The sequence below is a fragment of the Panthera uncia genome (genome assembly GCF_023721935.1).
Source record: "Panthera uncia isolate 11264 chromosome A1 unlocalized genomic scaffold, Puncia_PCG_1.0 HiC_scaffold_17, whole genome shotgun sequence".
NCBI classification, from domain to species: Eukaryota; Metazoa; Chordata; class Mammalia; order Carnivora; family Felidae; genus Panthera; species Panthera uncia.
In genome coordinates this window covers 33,726,804-33,748,729 of record NW_026057577.1, presented here as the reverse complement: position 1 = coordinate 33,748,729, position 21,926 = coordinate 33,726,804, and the positions used below count along the sequence as shown (strand labels likewise).

Sequence of the window (21,926 nt, the reverse complement as noted above, 5' to 3'; positions counted from 1 at the left end):
CTCCATTATATTGGATTCTCGGCAGGTCTTTTGTGGCCACCAGCTGCAGTGGCCAGATAGGCCACTGACCTTTGTGGGGGGCACCTACTGAATAGTTGATTCAAATGCTCTCCCTACAATGGACTCTGCTCATTGCTCCCTCAGAGAGCGACTGAGGAAATTGACTCAGCGAGCCAGGGGCCTGCCCCACAGGGGAACTCAGGAGCACAGATGGCACATAAGCTTTCTGAGACCTCTATCACAGAACAGTCAAGCCAGGGGCCTTACTCTGACCTTCAAGGCTCTCCATCAGGCCTAACCAAAAACCTTCAACAGACCTATAACAGCATGCCTAGGACTCTAGGCATTGTAAATGCACATTGTAAATATGTGTGCAATCAATGAATGTGCTGAACTCTCTGTGTAGTTCTGCACCTGCCTTGTGCCTCCTTTCCCCAAATCTATGCCAGCTCTTCTAGGGCTAGGCCCAATGGTTTCACATCTCTTTGGAGCCCTTATAGTTCCTCACCTAGGGCTCTGCACCAAGTAATATTAAACTAGAGTGAGCACAACGCTTATGGTTTATGAGGCATTTTAGTATTAACTGTCTATTCTGCAATAATGCTGGGGGTTAGCTATTATCTTGTTTTACACTGAAATAACCCAAGGTTCTGTAGACCAAAGGCAGGCTGCCCCAAATGTGCTATTTTGGCATACTAACTATTCAAAATAAAAGTTACTTACAAGATAGTCAGTGCAGGAAGGACACTCAGACCCTCCTCTGTCTCCCTGAAATCAAGAAATATATATCCCATGTGAAAGGTACCCTCTCGGTAGAGGTAGAGAAACATCCTTACCACCAGAGATGAGAAATTTAGAGCCGAGAAGACTACATAAACAACCCTTGTAACTTATTCCAATTTACTAGCCCAGCCTAAATTCTGACGAGAATTCTTTACTAATTGAAGCTCCCAAATTGGAGTTTTCTTTTTCCTATCAACTCCTCACAAATGTATTGTCTCTTTGTCTGAAAAGTATAAAAAACTGCCTGCCTCGGTCATTTCTTTAGGTCTTAAATTCATTATTTGGCCTCCCTGCACATGTAATAAGAGTTTTCATTTTTCTTCCTGTTAATGAGTCTCATGTAAATTTAATCCTTAGTCCAGCTGGAAGACCTTGAGGGCAGAGGAAGAATTTTTCCTTCCTTTTACTTCAATGCGGTGAAGTAATATGTCCCAAACCACACTGAAAGTAAGTGATAAACCTGGGATGCCAATCCAAGTTCTCTGAATCCAAATCCTAAAATCTTCCACATCATTCATTCATTCATTCACTCACCATACAGATGTGGAGCATCCTTCTTATGGCAAACATTAAGCCTTTTTTTATGGCAATCTAAAACCAAGTGACATCCCTTTTCCTTAGGTTGGGAAAAGAGAGACTTCAGGGTGAAGTGCTTTGCCCAAGGTAAGACAGTAAATAGGAGATGGAAATACATTAAACCCAGGCCTTCTGATCTTAAATCTGGAGTCTTCCACATTGCACCACACTGCAGATTCATCAAGGGCTTGCTATATGCCAAACGCTATACCACAGTCTTCGCATTTGGCATGCTTCTGTTAGTATTCCCTTCTATATGTGAAGAAAACAAAACTTTGAAAATTACCATATTCAGAGGCCAGGCTGGGATTTGAACTCTGTTTCTCTGACTCCAGAATCTGAGCTCTAGGTTACACTGGCTTACTGATGATGATAAAAGCACTCATTACACATCCAAATAACTGATGTTTATTGAGTGACTGTTCACAATAGATATAAGGTTCATAGCTGTAAACTCTGGACTTCTAGGCTGGCAGCTGGCCCCTGGCCCATACTATTCCTCACAACCACCTCTGTACCTAATAATAACTGCCCACATTTCCTGAGCATTCACTTCATGTCAAGCACTGGGCAGGGCCCCTTATGTGCACTCTCTCTTTGGGTCTACATCATAGATATAATTTTCCTCATTTGAAGGGTGTGGAAACCAAAGCTCAGAGAGATTCAATCACTTGTCCCTGGCCATACAGCCTATCAGAGAGATGTCAGTGTAGAAATGTCATCTCGTTCTTCCACCTTGCAAGCCATTTGGGGACAGCCCTCCGATCCTAGCTCACCACTATGACTGTACAAGAGGATTATAAATGTCATTTCCCCAGGAGTTTGGGAAGAAAGTAGGAATATGGCACCAAGGGCCACTGTAGCTGGAGGGAGTCTTCAATGCTATAGAGAGTAGAAAGGCACATAGATCCAAGACTAAACCCTGTTGGGAGAAGTGTGGTGACTGACACTTACTGAGGAAGTGACTGAGAGAACAGCTGACTTTGGGGAACTATAGTGCCCATTACTGGCTTGGATCCCCCAACCCCACCCCTCTGAGGCTGAGGACTGCCCCAGCCTCCTCCAGAAGGGGCCATTCCTCTACCCAGAGAATGGCTGCAACATGAACCAGCTCCAGCCTTGCCCCGATTGCTTCCCACATTGATGGATGAAAGTGCCTCCGCAAATTGGAAAAATAACTAATGCGCTACTCCCAGACCCTGCTGCCTCTGAGTGGAGGGGGCACTCCACTTCTGGGTTAGCCCAAGAACTGGGAGGAATCAATCCCCTGAATAACAACCCAAAGCAGCAGCAGGGAGAGGCTCCCAGCCTGGTGGGGGTGGAATTACATTTCCTACAGGGTATTCTCGGTGTCGCCTCTCATCACCATAATATTTACATCAAATGCAAAAGGCCTCTTTGGAATAAAACCCTGAGGTTGTAAATGCCAAATCCAAGAATGTCAGCAAATGCAAAAGATCAGGTTCTTTGAGCAGCAGTCTCTCCCTTCCCACCAGGCAATGCCTGCCACAACCCCCTGGGGTGACTGGGTGGGCTCCTGAGCAGCCCTGAACCTAGGCCAAGATCGGGAAAGGCTGGGGGCATGCAGGGAGCTTAAGGGTACCCAGCTCTGGTCCAGAGATGGCAGGCAGCCTTGTCTCTTCCACCTGGCTTCGTGCAAAGTTTGAGAAAATTGTGTTTACACATACTTCCTATGAGAAATGCAGCCAGGTCATCTCATGGACAGACAGGTGGACTCTCTTCTATGGAGAGAGCCTTAGGGATCAGTCTGCAACCCAGTATCATAGTTTACAGCCCAGTGGCCAAGTTCTCTTCCTAGTGGGTCCCCTTCCACCTCTAGCTGCCTCCTTGTGGCCCAGGAAAGCTTTTCTGAGGTCATTTGTCCATCAAACATTTATTGAGCACTTACTAAGCACCAGGCCCTGGGGATACAATGGTGAAAGGAAGGAGCTTCAGTTCTAGTGGGTAACACACATGGAGCAAGTTAACATATAAATAACTTCAGATGCTCTGTGCTCTAAAGAAAAGAAAGTGAGATGAAGGGACAGAGAGGGACTGAGGAAGGCCACAGTTGCCTGAGTAGTCAGGGAAGGCCTCTCAATGAAAGAAGGTGGTATCTGACCTGAAGAATAAGAAAGAGCCACCCCATGAAGATTTGGAGGGTAAGTGTTCCAAACAGGGGATCAACAAGTGTAAGAGATTTGAGAGGAGAGTGAGCACATGGCGGGCGGGGGTGAGGTCAGAGGTGCAGGTCATGCCAGCGATGGAAAGCAGAAGGATTTCATGCAGAAGGCACCAGGAAGCCATGGGAGTGATTTAGAAAGGGTACAGGACTATATGATTTACATTTTTAAGTCCTGCTCAGATAAGAAAAGTCTTGGTTGAGTTCTGGTTTCACAACCTGTTCACTGTGTGATCTTGGGCCAAGTTCCTGCATTATTAAACTTTAGTTTCTTTAAGAACTTCCCAGGGAGTCAGAGGATGACATGAGCTAACATGCACAGTATGTCTAGTTCAGGACCTGGTGTCAGTAGGTGCACAATTAATGTCCCACCTTGTGTCTCTCCCACTCTGTCTTTCCTCTGAGCCCTAGCCCAGGCCCAATCTCTGTGTGGCTGTACACACTATGTGCATCCAGAGCTTAGTGGGGTCCCACCCCTTAGGTGACGAGATGAGACTGCACATGCTCCAGGGGCCACATGCTGCCAGTGGAGTGGCCAGGATGCCTGGGCACATTTGCATGCAGAACTTCTGCATCTCCATGTCATTCACTGCACCAGTAGGGCAGGCACAGCATCCAGGAGAAAGGTCACCAGTGCCACCTGAGGATGTTCCTCTACACTCATCTGCAATCCCCCCACCCCTTTGTGCCTAATTTTTGACTCCAGTAGTTGCCTGAGGAAGAATGAGAAAAAGCAACTTGTGGGAGCAACTGGAGGGAGCAAATGATAAAGGGCTTTGTCAGGCAGTTGGAGATTAAGCCAGGGCTGAGAGCAGAAGGGGTGACCCCCTCTCCTCACTGGAGCTGGGCTCACACTGCATCCAACTCCAAAGTGGGGAGGGAGTGGCAGCACTGAGAGAATCCCCCCAGCAGTTGCCTGTGTAGCCACTTGTCCCCCTGACTGTCTTCAAGAGACAGGGCGCTTCTCTTCCTTCCCTCCCTCCCTGCACTGAGCTCCACAGAAAGGATGTGATGAGGTTAATTAATTGCTTGTGGAAAGTTCTTTAGAAGGAGGAGAAGGAGCAAGGGAGCCATCATGTCTGGGAGCCAGAGGGTTCTCGACACAGTATTAACAGTGAGGCCTGTCAGCAACAGTAGAGGTTGGGAGGGTGGGGACAGCAGAGTGGGGGTCGTGACAGTGGCTACAGGCAGGCACAGGAAGATAGTGGGGCAGCAGAGGAAAAGAACGTGGGAGAGGTCTCAGAGAATAGCCTCAGGTAAGTCTCCAATTCAGGAATGTTTGGGAAGCCCACAGGAGGGAGTTGGTTGGGCAGGGATGTGTGGGGGCCAAAGTTAAGCTCCCAAAGTTAAATGTTCTTTGTCCTGTCAATTCCTCACAAATTTATTGTCTCTTTGTCTGAAAAGAATAAAAACCAAGGGCGCCTGGGTGGCTCAGTCTGTTAAGTGTTCAACTTCTGCTCAGGTCATGATCTTGAGGTCCGTGGGTTCAGGCCCCGTGTTGAGCTCTGTGCTGACAGCAGAGCCTGGAGCCTGCTTCGGTTTCTGTGTGTCTGTCTCTGTCTCTCTCTCTGCCCCTACCCCACTTGCACTCTGTCTCTCTCTGGCTCTGGCTCTGGCTCTGGCTCTGGCTCTCTCTCTCTCAAAAAATAAACATTAAAGTTTTTTTTTTTTTTAAGTACAAAAACTTTAGGTCTCAAATTCATTACTGGGCCTTCCTGCACACATAATAAAAGTTTGGGTTTTTTTCTCCCATTAATGTGTCTCACGTAAATTTAATCCTTAGTCCCACTGGAGGATGTTGAGGGCAGAAGAAGAATTTTTCCCTTCAGGTAGCAAGGCCCAGGTTGAATCAGCCCAGGGTGTGAGGAAAGGAGGAGAAAAAAAACATAACCCAAGCCACAGGTGCATCCGCCCTCCCTTCCTACCAGCTGAACCTGATGCCAGGAGGCCTCCACCATGCCTCCACTCCACTCCCAGCCCTGAGCCTTGGGAGATCTCCCTCTTTTAGAGATCAGCATACTTCATTATCCATGAGAGGCCCTCCTTCTGCCCATCCAGCTTCTCAGAAGCTCGTGTAGCTCCAATAAGTCCCCCAATGATATCCTCAATTTCACACATAGGCCCACTATTCTCAGCATCTCCACCATACCCAGAGGCATTAACATAGGGCAGGCTGGAAACAGGCAGAGAAAGCTAAAACTGGAGGAACCCAGAGGGTCCTGACTGAGGTTCTGAACAGCTCCAATTCCTTCAACAGAACCTTCACAGCTCTCCCTGGGTACCCTTTCCTCCCATTCCCACCCACACCACCATCCTGCTGCCATCTTCAAGGCTTCATTCTGAATGTGAACATGTGAGGGTTGGTGACTCAGGTAGCTTAGATTACAAGCTTCCCCCAGAAAGCACCAGCCTCCACCCCTCCCATCCTGTCCTTAACACTGGCTCCGTCTGTTCCACCAGTCCTGTCAAGGACAGCCCCCCCTGCAATCTGACCATGGCAGCAGCTGGCAGGGCCCGGGGCTGCACTTGACATCCTGATCCAACCATATTCTCGGAGAGGAAGCAGGTTGAGAGTTCCGCATGCTTGCACACACCTGCACATACCATGCACACGCTCACTCCCTCAATGTCAGCCTAGACTAGAGAACTGGTTCTCCAATTTCCTGGGTCACAGACCCTCTGGCCATGATGAAAGCCAGGCACCCTCTCCCCCGGAAGATGTGTGTGTGTGTCACACACACATATATATTGCATATCTTATCAGGAAGGCCTGGTATAAGGGTGGCCTGTCCTCTGATTCCTCCCCTCAGTAACAATCCTTGTTCAGGGCTTGGGGTTCCCCTAAGAAGATATTTTCCAGGGAGGTGGGGATTTGGCTAAGTTGCTGGATACCCTTTTATTGGCTGAGTTTTGGGGACTCCCTGGGAGCAGTGTCAGGGGGGCTGGGCTTAGGGGCAAGAGGAATCTGAATCATCTCCAAGGACACTTCCAGCTTTCAAACTTGAGGACTCTGCACTTCTGTCCACACATGCCTCCTGCCCACCAAGGCAACTCAGGATCTTCTTGAACCAGGACAGGTGAGCTCTGAGCTCCCAGTGTTTATTTACCTGAGTCATTACACAGTCTGACCAGGGTTTTGCCATCTACAGTGAGCAACAAGCATGTAGACAAGGAAACTGGGCTCTGCCTGGCTTCAAAACTTCCTGAGATTGGGCACAAACCCACTGCTTTGGGTAGAATGCACACCTGGAGACCACATACGTGCACTGGCATGTAAAGCACACATACACAGTTCAAGACACACACAAACTATGCAAGAGCATGCAGAAACACACAAATCATAAAAACAAGATGAAACATGCAAAACTCCAAAAAGCATATACATGAATACACAAACTGTTCACACACACGCAGTCACGTCATGCAAACACACGTTCATGTTCTAACATGTAACTTCCATTTCCACCTCCTAGAGACTATTTCAGCTCTATTCAACTTTCTATTTCTCTCTGCCATGTTCTCTCTGTAGTCTGTTCACTGTGACAGAGTCACTCTTCCGTCCTTTTCCTCATCTGGCAGATCTCTAGTTAGCCTAGTAAACCTCTGTATTAGGGCTTTCCTAGGCCTGCCATAACAAAGTGCCACAAACTGGGTGCCTTATAACAATGAAAATTTAGTTTCTCAACAGTTCTGGAGTCCGGAAGTCCAAAATCAGGGTGTCAGAGGATTGATTCCTTTCGGGGGCTCAGAGAGAAAATCTGTTCCATGACTCTCTTCACTTCTGGTGGTTGCAACTCTTGACATCCCTTTGCTTGTAGACACATCATCCCAATCTCTGCCTCTATAGTCACATGGCCCTCTTCCCATGTATGTGTCCAAATTTCTATCTTCTTATAACAACACTAGTCTTTGAAATTAGGGCCCAGCCAGTGTGACCTCATCTTAACTTGATGATGTCAACAAAGACTGTTCCCAAATAAGGCCACGTTCACAGGAACTGGGGATTAGGACTTGAATATATCTTTTGGGGGGTGGGGACACAATTCAATCATCAACAGACTCTTAGCCAAATATTTCCTTTTCCTTTTTAAAGATTTTACTTTTAAGTAATCTCTGCACCTAACATGGGGCTCTAACCCACAACCCTGAGATTAAGAGTCATATGTTCCACTGAGCTAGCCTGGTGCCCCCCCCCAAGTTTTCTTCTTTCTGTGAGTCCTTCCTTGACCTTCTCCCTAGACTGGGTAACATAAGCACTCCTGTCATGTGCTCCCCCATCACAACACTTAGCTCATATTATTGCTATTGCTTCTTTAATGGTCTCTCTTCCCAGCTCTGAGGGGCTGGGCAGTCTATTCCTTTTACTTACCATTGTAAGTCTAGCACCTGGGACAGTGCCCAGTTGTGACAAGGTCTCAATAAATGCTTGTTGAATGAATTAAACCATTTATACACACAGTATAAATATGTTAATCATATTCACATGCTTAAGGGCATACTGTACATACGTGTACAGATATATAAATCAAGCATATACACAGATACATGAAAACTATATACCCATACAAATCCAGGCCTTGAACACAGTCCAGCAAGTTCTAATTAGTCAACCAATAATGGCTGAGTTCCAAAAAAATCCAACCCTTCTCTAAGTGCACTGGGAGAGGCAAAAAAGGGTCACCAATGGTCTCCTGTCCTCAAGAGACTGACAGACTAATTGGAAAAACAAGACTTATATATGATGAGAGATGGTATAGTATTTCATTCTATTTTGTGAGCTATGAAGGCTCAGAGGAAGAAGCTCCGTGGGCTAGAGTAATCAAGGGAGTCTCCTTGGCGGAGGTGAAGGTTGAGCTTGGCTCTCCTGTGTGGGTAGGCTTTAGACATAATGAAGAGAGAAGAGAGGAAATAGCATGTGTAAAGGCCCAGGGGCCCATTCATGGCACCAATTTAAGGGGAGGATCCCATGCTAGTAGCTGGAGTATTGTGGGGAGATCCAGATACCAAAGTTACCGATGTCAGTCTAAGGATCTCCAGTTTCTAATGGCACCAGGTAGTTCAGTCTCTTCCTGCCAGGTGCAGGGAGTAATTTCTCCAGAGTCCTGTGACCTGGGCTTCAAGGGGCTGAGGGTAGGCAGAGATATGCTAACTGTGTACCTCAAGTCCTGAGAACATGGGCACAGTCGCTGGCAGGGCTCCGCTCTTCCCTCAGAAGCTGTGGCAGGCAGCAGCACCTGCTGGAAGAACAGGGTCAAGCTGAATGACTGGTCCCTCCACCCATTCCTTCCCTGGGAGAGGTAAGTGACAAGCTGGCAGAAAGCTTCAGTGATACCTTTGTTGGCAAAGCAGCCCCTGTCAGCCACCAATGACAGGGTGGGGGCGGGTGGCCAAGGGGTAGAGAGAAAGCCTCGCAAAGCTCCCTCCCAGGCCCTGAGCCCTGACACCAAAAGTCTCCTAAGGGACAGACCATGCAGTAATGAGGAGCCACTCAGCAAGGAAGAGGGGCCACTGTGCCTGCCCTCACCAGGGAGGGTGGAGAGATAGTGAGCTCTTTCTTTTGGTACTGGAAGAAATGATAGTTCTTTCAAACTGCAGGGACAGAGAAGGGCTGAGCCTGGAGCTTGAGAAGCAAATAGAAGGCTTCTATTACATGACAGGCCTCCTCTCTCACTTTGAAACTGTCCATTTCTACCAACCAGAAGTGGTAGTTGTCATGGGAGTATGGAGAAGCCACTAAGAAAAAAGTGGAGACTGCCAGGAAGAGGAGAGGAGCTAGCATTTCAAAGATGGGAAATCTGGCCTGAGCACCTTTTTACTGTAGACACTGTCCCTGTCCCTTCATGTGCTGCTCAGAAAGACCCCCACTAGGGCAGAGGAAAGAGTAAGACAAGCTCTGTGCTTGGAAGGTGAAATGATTTTCTTGAATCTGCAGGATAGGGTTCGAAAACTATTCCCTAGGTAGACCTGTGTCAGTCACTGGAGAGCATCTGGGCAACCAGGTGGAGCTAGAGCCAGAGGGCAGTGAAGGGATGAACACTCACTGGCTTCCGGGCATCATCTGTGGCCACCTGCTCTGCAGTGACACTGGATGCAGCCCTCACAAAGCAAACAAGACGATGGTAGGTAGAATCTGAGGCCAACATTCTGGGCTTGCTTTAACGTCGTGCAGGGTGTGTATAACCCTAGATAGCCAAGCTCCTGGAGACCCCCAGAGTCCCCCATAAGCCTAGGAATGCAGAGCGCACTGTTGACCTTCTCCTCCTCTCTAGAGAACCAGTTTCCCAAGTCATAGCCTGGACAGTGAGATTGGTGGGGATGGGGTGAAGGCTGTCCTAGATGTCACCTTCTCTTCTTCTTAATCTGGTCCAGACCGCCCTGCCCTCATGGCTGCTGGGCCCCATGAGCCTCTGTGAAAACCCATTTCCTCTCCATTCAATGATACAGTCCCTCCCTCAGACTCTGACTTCTGTCCCACATCCTGAGCATTTCTAGGCCAAAACCTTTAGCCACCAGGATCACAGAAGCCTGCTGGCCCTGCAGCTCCAAGCAGGGAGGAACGCTAATTGGCATTAACAGAGACCAGGCCAGCAGCTCACAAAAGATCCTCTCTTCCTGACCAGAGTCATGCCTGGGGCACAGCCAGCTTCTGGTGTGTCTGCTCATGGGGGGGAGGGGATCCTTTGGATGATGGCAAACAAAGAGAGGGGAGTGCCCCACTGGGACTCTCCTGCTGGTGCTCACATACACTCAGCAAGAACATGGCCCTTCTTTCTGTCCCTCTCAACACAACTCCTCAGATAGTGCAGAGCACACTAGCAACTTTGTCTCCTTGAAGCCCACCGTATGTGCTCTTTCTAATCTGATCTCACCTGGAACAAAAAATGCTCTGAGGTCAGACTGCCTGCATTGATATTCCAACACCACACTTAATATGTGTGACTTAGACCAAAACATGGTACCTCTGTTTTCTTGTCTGTGAAAAGGGAATAATACTACCTAACTCACTGGGTTGTCATGAAAATGGAATGCTATCCAGAAAAAGCTCTTAGCATGGTCCCCAGCATGTAGTAAGCACTCACTCAATAAATGGTAATTGCAGTCACATGATTATGGTTATTATTTCTTGGACTCAGTTCCCTTTGTTGTAGAAAGTTCCCATTTCAGGACTTCAACATTGAGCATAGAGAATTAACAGGGCAGGCACCCCAGAGAAATTTGTTGAACAGATGGAAGGAAAGGAGGGAGAGAGGGCAGGAGAAAGGAAAGCAGATGTATTTGTATTTGTCACAGGTAAAACCCACTTTATGAGCAGACAAGAAAGACTCCCATTCAATACTCCATCTAATAGACTGTCTGTCACTGCCTAAAATTTCACCAATGTTGATTCATTCCTTTGAGTAAAGCACTGCCCACTTCCCACTGGTCTCCTTTAAGATGCAAACAGTCACACTTTAGTTTGAATGACTGATGAGAAGAGATGGTTTGAGGCACCAGAGCCTTTGTGGGGAGGAAAAGAATTTTGACAAGAAAGGTGCCAAAGGGATCATACAATTTTGCAGGAGGCTGGATCTAAGAAAATTGAGAGCAGGACACTGCAATTTCCCTTCATAACAGTTCAGATGTAACTGAACCTCATATGCAAGAATGTCTTCCTTGTCTCTGTCCTAAATCCTTCATGCTATGGATTATAGGACAAAATGGTCAACTACTTCTCCACATTATAGGCCCAGCACAGAATGTATGACTGTATTTGTTCCTGAAGGTTTTCTTTTTCTCCAGGTATGAACTATCCACATGCAATCTCAATCCTAAAGTGATTTTCATTTACTGGGGAAATTTGAAGACTATCTCTTGCCAGTCTGAGGTTAAACACAGAGGAAAACCTAAATGCAATTTTCCTGTTTGAGAAGCAGTTACAATATTTTTAAGCAATTGAAGCTTCAAAATTTCAAATTCAACATGCAGTTAGGCCTCCACCACAGGAACTACAGATTTTGCAAAGTTTACAAAACAGTGGAATATCTCAGAGGCTTTTCCCAAATGCTGAATCTTTGAGTGTTTCATAAATGAAGATGTTCTGGGAGACTAGGTGCAGTTTTACTGCTGTTTGGCTTTTGGCTGGGGTCTTTTAAAGCAAATGTTACATGGGGAAAGTGTAAGAAAGGTTCTATAACAAAGTGTCAGAACAATAATATATTTTAATAGCATTATTTATCAACATCTATTGGCATTTGGAATTAACAAACACTCTGGTCCATACCCATCGAGCATACATAATAAATTTAAAGGGCTTGTCTTGCCTTTGGTACAGTGAAGATGACCCACCTAGTATCCTTGTGTCATTTTGTAGAGGCAGACTGTTGGGGGTGGATAGAGAGAATAGACACAGAGACCATAGCCAGTTCCTACATTTTCCCTGGCCCATTCCCCAGGCCTGGAGAACCCAGTCTGCTTCATGAGTTCTCCCCAGGTCTCCTCATGAAACTCACCCACTACAGCAAGCAGACAGAGGGCTCTGAAGACATGTGAATCACACTATCCTTATGTCCATCAAGGCAACCAAAGGGCCAGCAGTAGGGGACCCCTCTCCATAGCCACAGTTCACTGGACCATTACCAGGAATGTGGTAGATGATCCATGGGCCACGAACCTGGGGCCTGATGGGAGGAAAAAGGTGACTTGGGTCAATCAGATTTTCTCTTCAGGGAATCTATATAGACAAGCACTGTAACAAAGAGACTCATAGAGCAGTGGCTTCAACAAGATAAAAGATTATCTCTTTCTCATATAAAAGCCCAAGTGGATGCAGTAGCTCTGCTCCACAAAAATCCATAGGAACCCAGGCTCTTTCTATCTTGTTGCTCTGCCCCTCTGGGCATTACTCCTATTACACCATGACCACATTCCAGCCAGAAGGCAAGAAAATGGAAGGGAGAACACGGGCTTTCCTTTTAAGGGAACAACCCAAAAGTTGCACACATCACTTTTGCTTATATCCAGTTAGCCAGGGGTGCCTGGGTGGCTCAGTCCAACTCTTGGGTTCGCTCAGGTCATGATCTTGAAGTTTGTGAGTTCAAACCCCACATTGGGCTCTGCGTTGACAGTCTGAAGCCTGTTTGGGATTCTCTCTCTCCCTCTCTCTGCCCCCTGTCCCTAGTTGCTCTCTATCCCTCTCTCTCAAAATAAATAAATAAGCTTAAAAAGATCCCATTGGCCAGAATTTCGTCCCAAACCACAGCTAATTGCAAGGGAGGCTGTATGGCCAGCTAAAAACTTCTACCACATTAGAAAAAAAGGAGAATGGCTATTTCAGGACAACCAGGGGGCTTTGTCACCGTGTCTGGAGAGTGTTCAAAGATGGAGTTAACGCTGAGAAAAGACAGATGAGAAATGGCGGGGATGTCATTGAGGCCTGAAGATCCAGCCATGCTTAAAGCCAGTTCTATTCTATTTTTGATTTGTCAGTTATATCAGCCAATAAATTCCTTTATGTTTCTATTATTATTAATTATTACTATTATTATTTTGTTTAAACTAGTTGGATTTCAGTTTCCAGCACCCAAATCTAAAGAGTTCTGGCTAATTCATGGCAAGATCAGAAGGTAAAAATTCATAAGGAAGAAAGAGGACAAAGGTACAATGAAGGAAAAGCCAAAGTCATGAGGAAATAGAACCTTCAAGACAGAGAAAAGCAGAAGCCAGAAGACATAGAGAAAGTACAGAGAGTCAGTAGCTGGTGACAAGGCAAGAGGTGGACACACAGAGAGAGGCTAAGCTGCCTGATCAACCACATCCTCCTGCAAGGGTCCTTCCTGTAAAGCTACTGTGAGGTTGAAATTACTTTCTAGCTCAATTACAATGTATGGAAAGTTGTATTATTCTTCAAAATATTTATCCTCCCTCTTTTGGGTGCCCTTTCTAAAGGGGGAATACACTTCCCACTGATGTCAGGGTTGGCATAGGATTTACTTTGACCAATAAGATGTGAAGGGAAGGTTTACGACCCAGTGGGCTCCTTTGTTGGCCTGGGCTCCAGATTGAAGAAAACATGAAGCAGAGCTACAGCTGACCTATGACAGACATGTAACATAAGGGGGAAATAAACATTTATCATAGGCCTCTGAGATTTGGGAGTTGTTTGTTACTGTAGCATAACTTAATGTAAGCTGACTGATACACAATGTCTATAGAGTTTGTATTTACTGCAGTTCCTACTGATCTTGAAATTTCATATTTTCAGGTACATATTTCCTTGTAGTACAGCTTTTTCTCTCCTTATAACCAAGAGGTCTATCCGTGAAGCCAGGAATGACAAGCCTACATTTCATGATCAAGTGCTCCTTATTACCAAGTCCTTTTCCAATTCTTATTCCCCAATAATTCTGGTAGCCCCAAGAGGACATGGGACAGGTCTGATTATAATAAAACTGGGTAAGTGCATAATGTAAGTAATTTCATGTTTGTAAATTGTATAGAATTTTTGCAATACAAAATCAGAAATGGATCATTTTAACAATGCGGACTTCTCAAACTTAAGGACATTGTAGGTTAGAATACATGCTGCACTGGTGACGACAACAATGATGGTGACAAGAATTCATATAGCACTTTTATATTTCCAAAGCGTGTCACATATCTGCTTGCTTTAAATTCACAATAGCTTGTAGATGTTATCCCCATTTTACATATAGGGAGACTGGGGGTGAGAAAGTTGAAGAGACTTAACAACCTATGGAGCTGGCACCACATCTCCTGGCTCCTTGTCATGCCCCTTCTCCCCTGCCTGTTGCATTAGTCATAGCAGGCACCCCTGGCAGAAGAGGAGAGCACCCACCTCCATGACAGGTGCTTGGGAAGGGCAATCAGGGACACTGTGATTTGAATAAATAAGTGAATGCATGAATATATGACTAAATGAATGGATGGATGGATGATGAATAAATGGATGAGTGGATTGATGAGCAGATAAATGGCTGGATGGGTAGATGGGTGATGGCTGGATAAATGGCTGGCTGGATCTCTCTTGTATGGATGGACAGGTAGATGGATGGATGGATTTCTGTGGTCTAAGGGAAAAGACAGTGGGGTTCTCCCAGAGTCTGGAAAGCATGCACACACATTCCTAATACTCTACCACCAGAATACTCTATACTCGGCCAATATCTTAATGCTTCTTGCCCAAGCGTCTTAATTCTCCCTCACCCCCAAGAAACTAGAATATGTTTTACCCACAAGTTTGTCTATTGCTACTCTACAACCGATTAGCTATGTTCACTTCATTTCTCCATGCCTCAGTTTCTTCACTTGTAAAATGGAGATGAAAATAACACCACTTTCAGAGGGTTGTGTGGGAACACATAATATATAGAGATCATTTAGTAAAGTGCCTCACATATCATAAGTTCTCTATAAATAATAACTATTATAATTATTATTCCCTAAAGTTTAGGATGGTTGCCTGTGGAAATCAAGGTAAGTCCCCAGAATCATACCATATTGTGATTACGGTCTTTAGCCCTTTTTCATTAGTGGTGGAATCTGTAATAATACAATAACCTTTATTTTATTACACAGCCCTTGGAAATTGAGGGTTTCATCCATGTCAATTAATTCCTTCGCAGCCCACGTTGGCAGTGACAATCAGAATGTCAAAATGTCTCAGAGGATTCCTAGGAAATCTGAGGCACTTCACGATGAGACTGCCCGGGCCAGAGACCAGCCGGAGTGAATCCTTAATGCACTTCACAGGAAGGGGGACTCTTCCGAAATGCTAATACAATCAACCTGAAAGGCAAACTTCCAGCTTCCTGCTCAGTGATCAGACCTGCGCTCCCAGGGCTGAGGTGCTCTCCACAGAGAAGGCCAGAGGCCCTGCCTCCTCACCTAGTGCGCTGGGAACAGCGGTCCATCCTAAGTCCCCGAGCACATTGCAGGTGCTGGGCAAGGCTTGCAGGCACTTCCTGTTGCAGCCAGCCAGGGCAGCAACGCAGACTCACTCTGGACACAGAGTGTCCTAGGTCCTAGGTCTGCTCCATGGACACAGCAGGAGGAAGCTTAACCAAGAAACAACCATGGAGTAAAAAAGGAGATATCTGGATAAAGAGGAACTGCTTAACTCCTGGCATTTGCTCCTGGGACCCAGTTTGTAACATCCTCTGGAGCCAGACTGCTTCAGTCCAAACCCTGGCTTCCCTACTTCCTGGCTGTGTGGCCTTGGGTACATTACTTAACCTTGCATGTCTTACTTTTTTTCATTTGTAAAGTGCATCTGATAATACCTGCCTCCTACGGTTGTACGAGGATTTAATGATTTAATAAATATAAAGCACTCAGAACAATGCCTGATGCATAGAGAGTACCAGACACATGTTTGCTATTTTTATCCATTCTTATATTCCTTCATTCATGCATACCTTACTTCTTCCACCCATCCACTTATTCCTGCACTCATGCACCTATCTAACATTCCTATCTGAACCTCTGATGAAGTCATGTTAAAAATGAATAATAAGGGGCGCCTGGGTGGCTCAGTCAGTTAAGTGTGTGACTTCAGCTCAGGTCATGATCTCACAGTCTGTGGGTTCGAGCCCCAGGTTGGCCTCTGTGCTGACAGCCCAGAGCCTGGAGCCTGCCTCAGATTCTGTGTCTCCCTCTCTCTCTGCCCCTCCCCTGCTCATAGTGTGTCTCTCTGTCTCAAAAATAAATTAAAACATTAAAAAATTTTTAAAAAGAATAATAAATATCAAAGTTAGGTTTGAGACTCAAAGAGCTACCGTGGATAGCCTAGGGAAGGTATACTAGCCCTCCATTTTATGCAGCTAATGTTCCACAAAATTTCCAGTTGTATGGAAGAATTAATATTGTGAAAATGTCCATACAATCCACAGATTCAATGCAGTCTTTATCAAAATGTCAACAACATGTTTCACGGAACTAGAACAAATAATACTGAAATTTGTATGGAGCCACGAAAGACCCCAAATAGCCAAAGCAATCTTGAGAAAGAAGAACAAAACTGGAGGTATCACAATCCCAGGTTTCAAGATATACTACAAAGCTGTAGTAATCAAAACAGTATGGTATGGGCACAAAAACAGATAAATAGATCAGTAGAACAGAACAGAGAGCCCAGAAATAAACCCATGATTTTATGGCCAATTAATCTACAATAAAGGAGGCAAGAATACATGATGGGAAAAAGACAGTCTCTTCAACAATGGTGCTGAGAAAATTGGACAGCTACATGCAGAAGAACAAAACTGGACCACTTCCTTAGACCATACATAAAAATAAACTGAAAATGGATGAAAGACCTAAAAGTGACACCTGAAACCATAAAACTCCTAGAAGAAAACACAGACAGTAATCTCTCGGACATTGGCATTAGTAACATTTTTCTAGACATGTCTGCTCAGGCAAAGGAAATAAAAGCAAAAATAAACTATTGAGGCCAAAATAAAAAGGTAAGGAAATTAAAAATGAAAAAAAAATCATCAATCAAATGAAAAGAGCCTATGGAATGGGAGAAGATACTTGCAAATGACATATCTGAGAAAGGGTTAGGGTCCAAAATACATAAGGAACTTATACAACTCAACACCAAAAAAAAAAAACAAAACCAAAAAAACCCAATCTGATCTAAAAATGAACAGAGGACCTTAATAGACATTTTTTTCAAAGACATCCACATGGCCAACAGACACATGAAAAGATGCTCGACATCACTCATCATCAAGGAAACCCAAATCAAAACCACAGTGAGCTACCATCTCACTAGAATCAGAATGGCTAGAATCAAAAAGACAAGAAATAATAAGTGTTAGCAAGGATGCAGAAAAAAAGAACCCTTGTGCACTGTTGGTGGAAATGCAAATTGGTGCAGCCACTATGGAAAACAGTATGGAGGTTCCTCAAAAAATTATAGATAGAAATATCATATAATCCAGTAATTCTATTACTGAGCATTAACCCAAAGAAAATAGAAACACTAAATCAAAAAGATACATGCATTCCTATGTTTATTGCAGCATTATTTACAATAGCCAAGATATGGAAGCAGCCCAAGTGTCCACCGATATGTGAATAAAAATGTGTATAAATATTTTTATAAATATACAATGGAATATTACTCAGCCACAAAAAAGAATGAGATCTTGCCATTTACAACAACATAGATGTACCTTTAGAGTATAATGCTAAGTGAAATAAGACAGAGAAAGACAAATACCAGATGATTTCACTTATATGTGTAATCTAAAAAACAAAACAAAATAAACAAACAAAAAACCCAGATTCTTATATACAGACAATAGACTGGTGGTTGCAGGAGGGGAGGCGGGTGGGGAGACAGGTAAAATAGGTGAAGGGGATTAGGAAGTACAAACTTCCAATTATAAAATAAATAAGTTACAGAGATGAAAAGTATAGCATAGGGAACACAGTTGATAATATTGGAATAATGTTGTATAGTGACAGATGGTGACCACATTTATTGTGATGAGCACTGAATAACATATAGAATTATTGAATCAATATATTGTACACCTGAAACTAACATAATGTTGTATGTTAATTATACTTAAATTTAAAAAAAAAATCTCGAACCATATGACTTTGTTCGTGTGGTTTTCTCTTTTTGGATGTTTCCCTTCCTTCTTTTCCCCTCAGAAAAGTTAAGAAAAAAAGTTTTTAACGTTTATTCATTTTTGAGATACAGAGAGAGAGAGGGCGTGAGCAGGGGAGGGGCAGAGAGAGAGAGAGACAAAATCTGAAGTAAGCTTCAGGCTCTGAGCTGTCAGCACAGAACCGGATGTGGGGTTCAAACCCACAAACTGAACCATGAGATCATGATGTGAGTCAAATTCGGAAGCTCAGCCGACTGAGACACCCAGGCTCCCCTCCCCTCAGAAAACTCTTACTCATTCTTCAAGCCTAGTTCATGGGTCACCTCCTGGGTGAAGCTTTTTTTTTTTAAATGTTAATTTATTTATTTTGAGTGAGACTAATCGTGTGTGTGTGTGTGTGTGTGTGTGTGTGTGTGTGCACGCGTGCCAGGGAGAGGGAGAGAGAGGGAGAGAGGCAATCCCAAGTAGGCTCCAAGCTGTCAGCGCAGAGCCTCCTCACACAGGGCTCAATCTCATCATGAACCGCCTGAGATCATGACCAGAGCTGAAATCAAGAGCCAGACGCTTAACCAACTGAGCCACCCAGGTGCCCCTTGGGTGAAACTTTTGTAACTCCCATTCATAACTATTCTCCATCTTCTTAGTGAATGTTTGTTTTACTGAGTAACTGACTTATTAAGGCTCCCAATGTTCTCTGTTCATATTAATATTATCGCCTATATCACCTTATATTAAAATTAGCTACTTAAGCTCTTCCTTCTGCATGGAACACTCTTTCCCTGCCAAGTAGGCCACTTCCATTTTTCATTCAGGTCTTGGTTTAGAAGTCACTTCTTCCAGGACGCCTTCTTTGACTTCCCAAATGTAGTCTTGGGGGCTCTCCTGCAAGCTCTCACAAGCCCTTGCTCCTTCTCTCTCACTACACGGGCCACACTGGCAGGTAATTTCCTGGTTCATCTGACTGTCACCCCTATGGGACTGCATCTTCTGTAAGGTTAGGGACCAGGTTGGGTGTTCCCAGCACCCAATATGGTGTCAGGTACACAAGTCCACAGTATGAACAGCCCCTTAGAGGGTTATGTGGTGCACAAGTATGTATGGCAGCCCTGCCCTAGAATGGTGCCTGACACAGTAAATATTTGGTCAACTCAAGTTGGTGGCAAAGCTTAGCCATCCCTAGGTCTCAGTGCCTGGTGCCTCCCCATTGCTACTCTAGGCCTCACCCAGATAGAGCAAAGATATCTCAGGCTCCTCCTTCCTCTCTCAGAAGGTATCCTGTGTTTGGGAAGCTCTCAGAGCACCTGGAGGTAAGTGGATGATGGAATGCACTGGGATGGAAAGAGGTGGGTTCCCTGAGCCTGAAAGTAAGGAGGGTGATAACAGGAAACACTGAGTGCTTTCTGGAGATAAGGTAGGCTTTGCTCCCATCTCCCTCCAGCTCTGACAAAGGCTACCTGATGCCCCTCCTTCTCAAGATATTTAGGCATTGCGGGACCAATCCCACAGAAGGCAGAATAGGGGAGCAGTTAAGTGCAGACCACGTTTCAAATTCCAGACCACTTTTTATTAGTTGTGTGGCTTTAGGCAGGTTGCTCAGCCTTTCTGAGCTTCACTCTCACCTGTTTAAGAAGACCTCACAGGGGAGCTGTGAGGATTAAATGAAATAGCACATGTAATATGCCTGGCACAGAGTAATGCTCCATGAATGTTTGCTAATATCATTGTTGTTGTTTTTGTTATTAATCATCTTGTCAGAGCCAGCTTGGAGCTGAGAACAGATGAATGATGTGGCATGGATACACCCCCCCGCCTCTTTCCAGCCCCTCACTGAGGCCCAGAGGAAAATGGGCATTTGTCAGAACCACAATCTGGCAGCAGAACCAAAACATTCACATCACACATCACATCGATGTTCTTCCCTCCTCATGGTCCGTAAAATATCACTGCTGAGTGGGAACTTACCTCCCACCTTTTCTTGTCATCTGGAGGCTGAGACTGGACTCTGGATTAAATTTGTCGCTTGAGCACCCACCTGTCACGTGAACTCAGATAAGTTGCTTAGTCTCTCTGAGCTTCAGTTTCCTCATCTGTAAGATGGGAATAGTCATAACAATTCCTGCCTTACTGTGAAGCATCAGTAAGATAATCAGGAAATTCGAGGAGAGCAGTTAGTAAGCTGCCTAGCTCCAAGTAACAGAGCAATAACTCTTCATTATTATTACCTTATTTTATTAGCAAGTTTTAGGGTATATGGCTGTTGGGGGAAGGAGAACTTAAGGTGTATCTTTGATGGAGGTTTTTACTCTTCCTGAGAGTCTAGGCTCTGGAGCTCCTGACAAGAGCACACCCCATTCCTATCTCAAGCCTGGGGACCACCCTTCTGCCCTTTGTGGGATTGCTCCCCACTCCCTTCCACACTGTGCCTCCAACTCTGCCCAGGCAAGCTGTGGCCTTCCTCTCCTCTCCCGGTGCCTCCACCATGAGCCACTAACCTCAGAGCCTTCTCTCCGGCATTCCAGCATCTGTGAGATGCAGTTCTCACCCAGTGACAGAGGAACCCAGGCTCCCCCAGGCTGGGCAGGCTGCTGGGGTTTGCTCTGTCTCCCACAGGCAGACACAAGCCTGTCCTGACCATGTTAGAGAACAACACCCCTCTGGGTGGCTTCTGCATGCTTTGTTCCACCTGTCTACAGCCAGAGCTGGTGGCTAGTCCTCGGGGATGCCCAACTGGCCCGGGGTTTGTTGCTAATTTGGCATCACCATCCTCACTCTAGTGTCATCTAAAGAGCTGTTTGTCTTTGTAGGTCCCGGAGCACCTGGATATGTGGAGTCCCCTTGACCCTGTCATACCGGGGAGGCGGAATCTCAGAACCAGGGATTATATGGGAGAGGAGGACCCATGGCCCCACTTCGGGCTCTTACATCTCCCACCTGCTTCCTTTCCAAGAGCAGATCTGGGGCCCCCACCTCCAGATGCCTAGAGGCCTGAGGAGTTGTCGAAACCGCTGAACCTGACATGTATAACTGTAGGAGACGCCAGCCGTCTCTTCCAGATGCAGGCTAAAAATACAGAGGAGCAAGGGCCCTCAGTAATGGAGACTTTAAGAGCCTGTGACATGCGGCAACGGCTATGTGGCCGCTAATGAGCTCTGAGCAGTCGATGCCCAAGCCCTGACTGAACGCGTGGGCTGGGAGCGGGGATGGGGGTGTCACTCAGCATTTGTCCATCCTAGCTCAGAAATCTGGATTGTTGGTGTGGGCCAGGTGATTGGGGACCAGCTCAAGCGACCCTGTGACAACCAGCTAGGGAGACTGAGGCCAAGTGTCCAGAGGTGGTAAGACATACCCGGGAGAGACAGAGACTTCAAGAGACCCCAGCCAGGTCTCTGCCTCTCTGGCTCCCAGTCTTGCCCCCAGCCCTGTGCCCCAGAGCCCAACATGAAACCTGCTCTGGGAGACCCCAGCAAACGGGTGATAATCGACCAACTGAATGAATGAATGATAAAGACCTTCCTCATTGCAGCCTGAGCTTCCCAAGGATGGGAGCTGTAACTCAGCCACTGTCACTCCGGGAGTGCCTGGCACAGAGTAGACACTCAAACACTGCTTGCTGAATGAATGAACACCTGGTCTGCTTCTTGTCCTACCCCCTTCCTGAGTGTGGAGACAAGGAAGCCTATGAAAATTGTGGCAGGTGTCTCGTTCCACTGATACCGCCACTCAAAGAACCAAGGTATAGTCGCACCCAGCCTAACAACAGC

At 45.7% G+C, this 21,926-nt stretch overlaps 1 long non-coding RNA gene across 2 annotated transcripts in view; it reads right to left on the bottom strand.

The window, feature by feature from the left end:
- The window catches only part of LOC125934903 (uncharacterized), a 63,336-nt gene that overhangs the window by 15,915 nt on the left and 25,495 nt on the right, over window positions 1-21,926 (bottom strand). The window contains exons 1-2 of one of the 2 annotated variants that reach the window (XR_007461566.1): window positions 12,031-14,785; window positions 724-768 (exon numbers count right to left, since the gene is read on the bottom strand). This is a non-coding gene — a long non-coding RNA (uncharacterized LOC125934903). Of the gene's footprint in view, window positions 1-723; window positions 769-12,030; window positions 14,786-21,926 lie in introns of those variants that run through there. The other variant, XR_007461565.1, reaches the window with a different exon arrangement.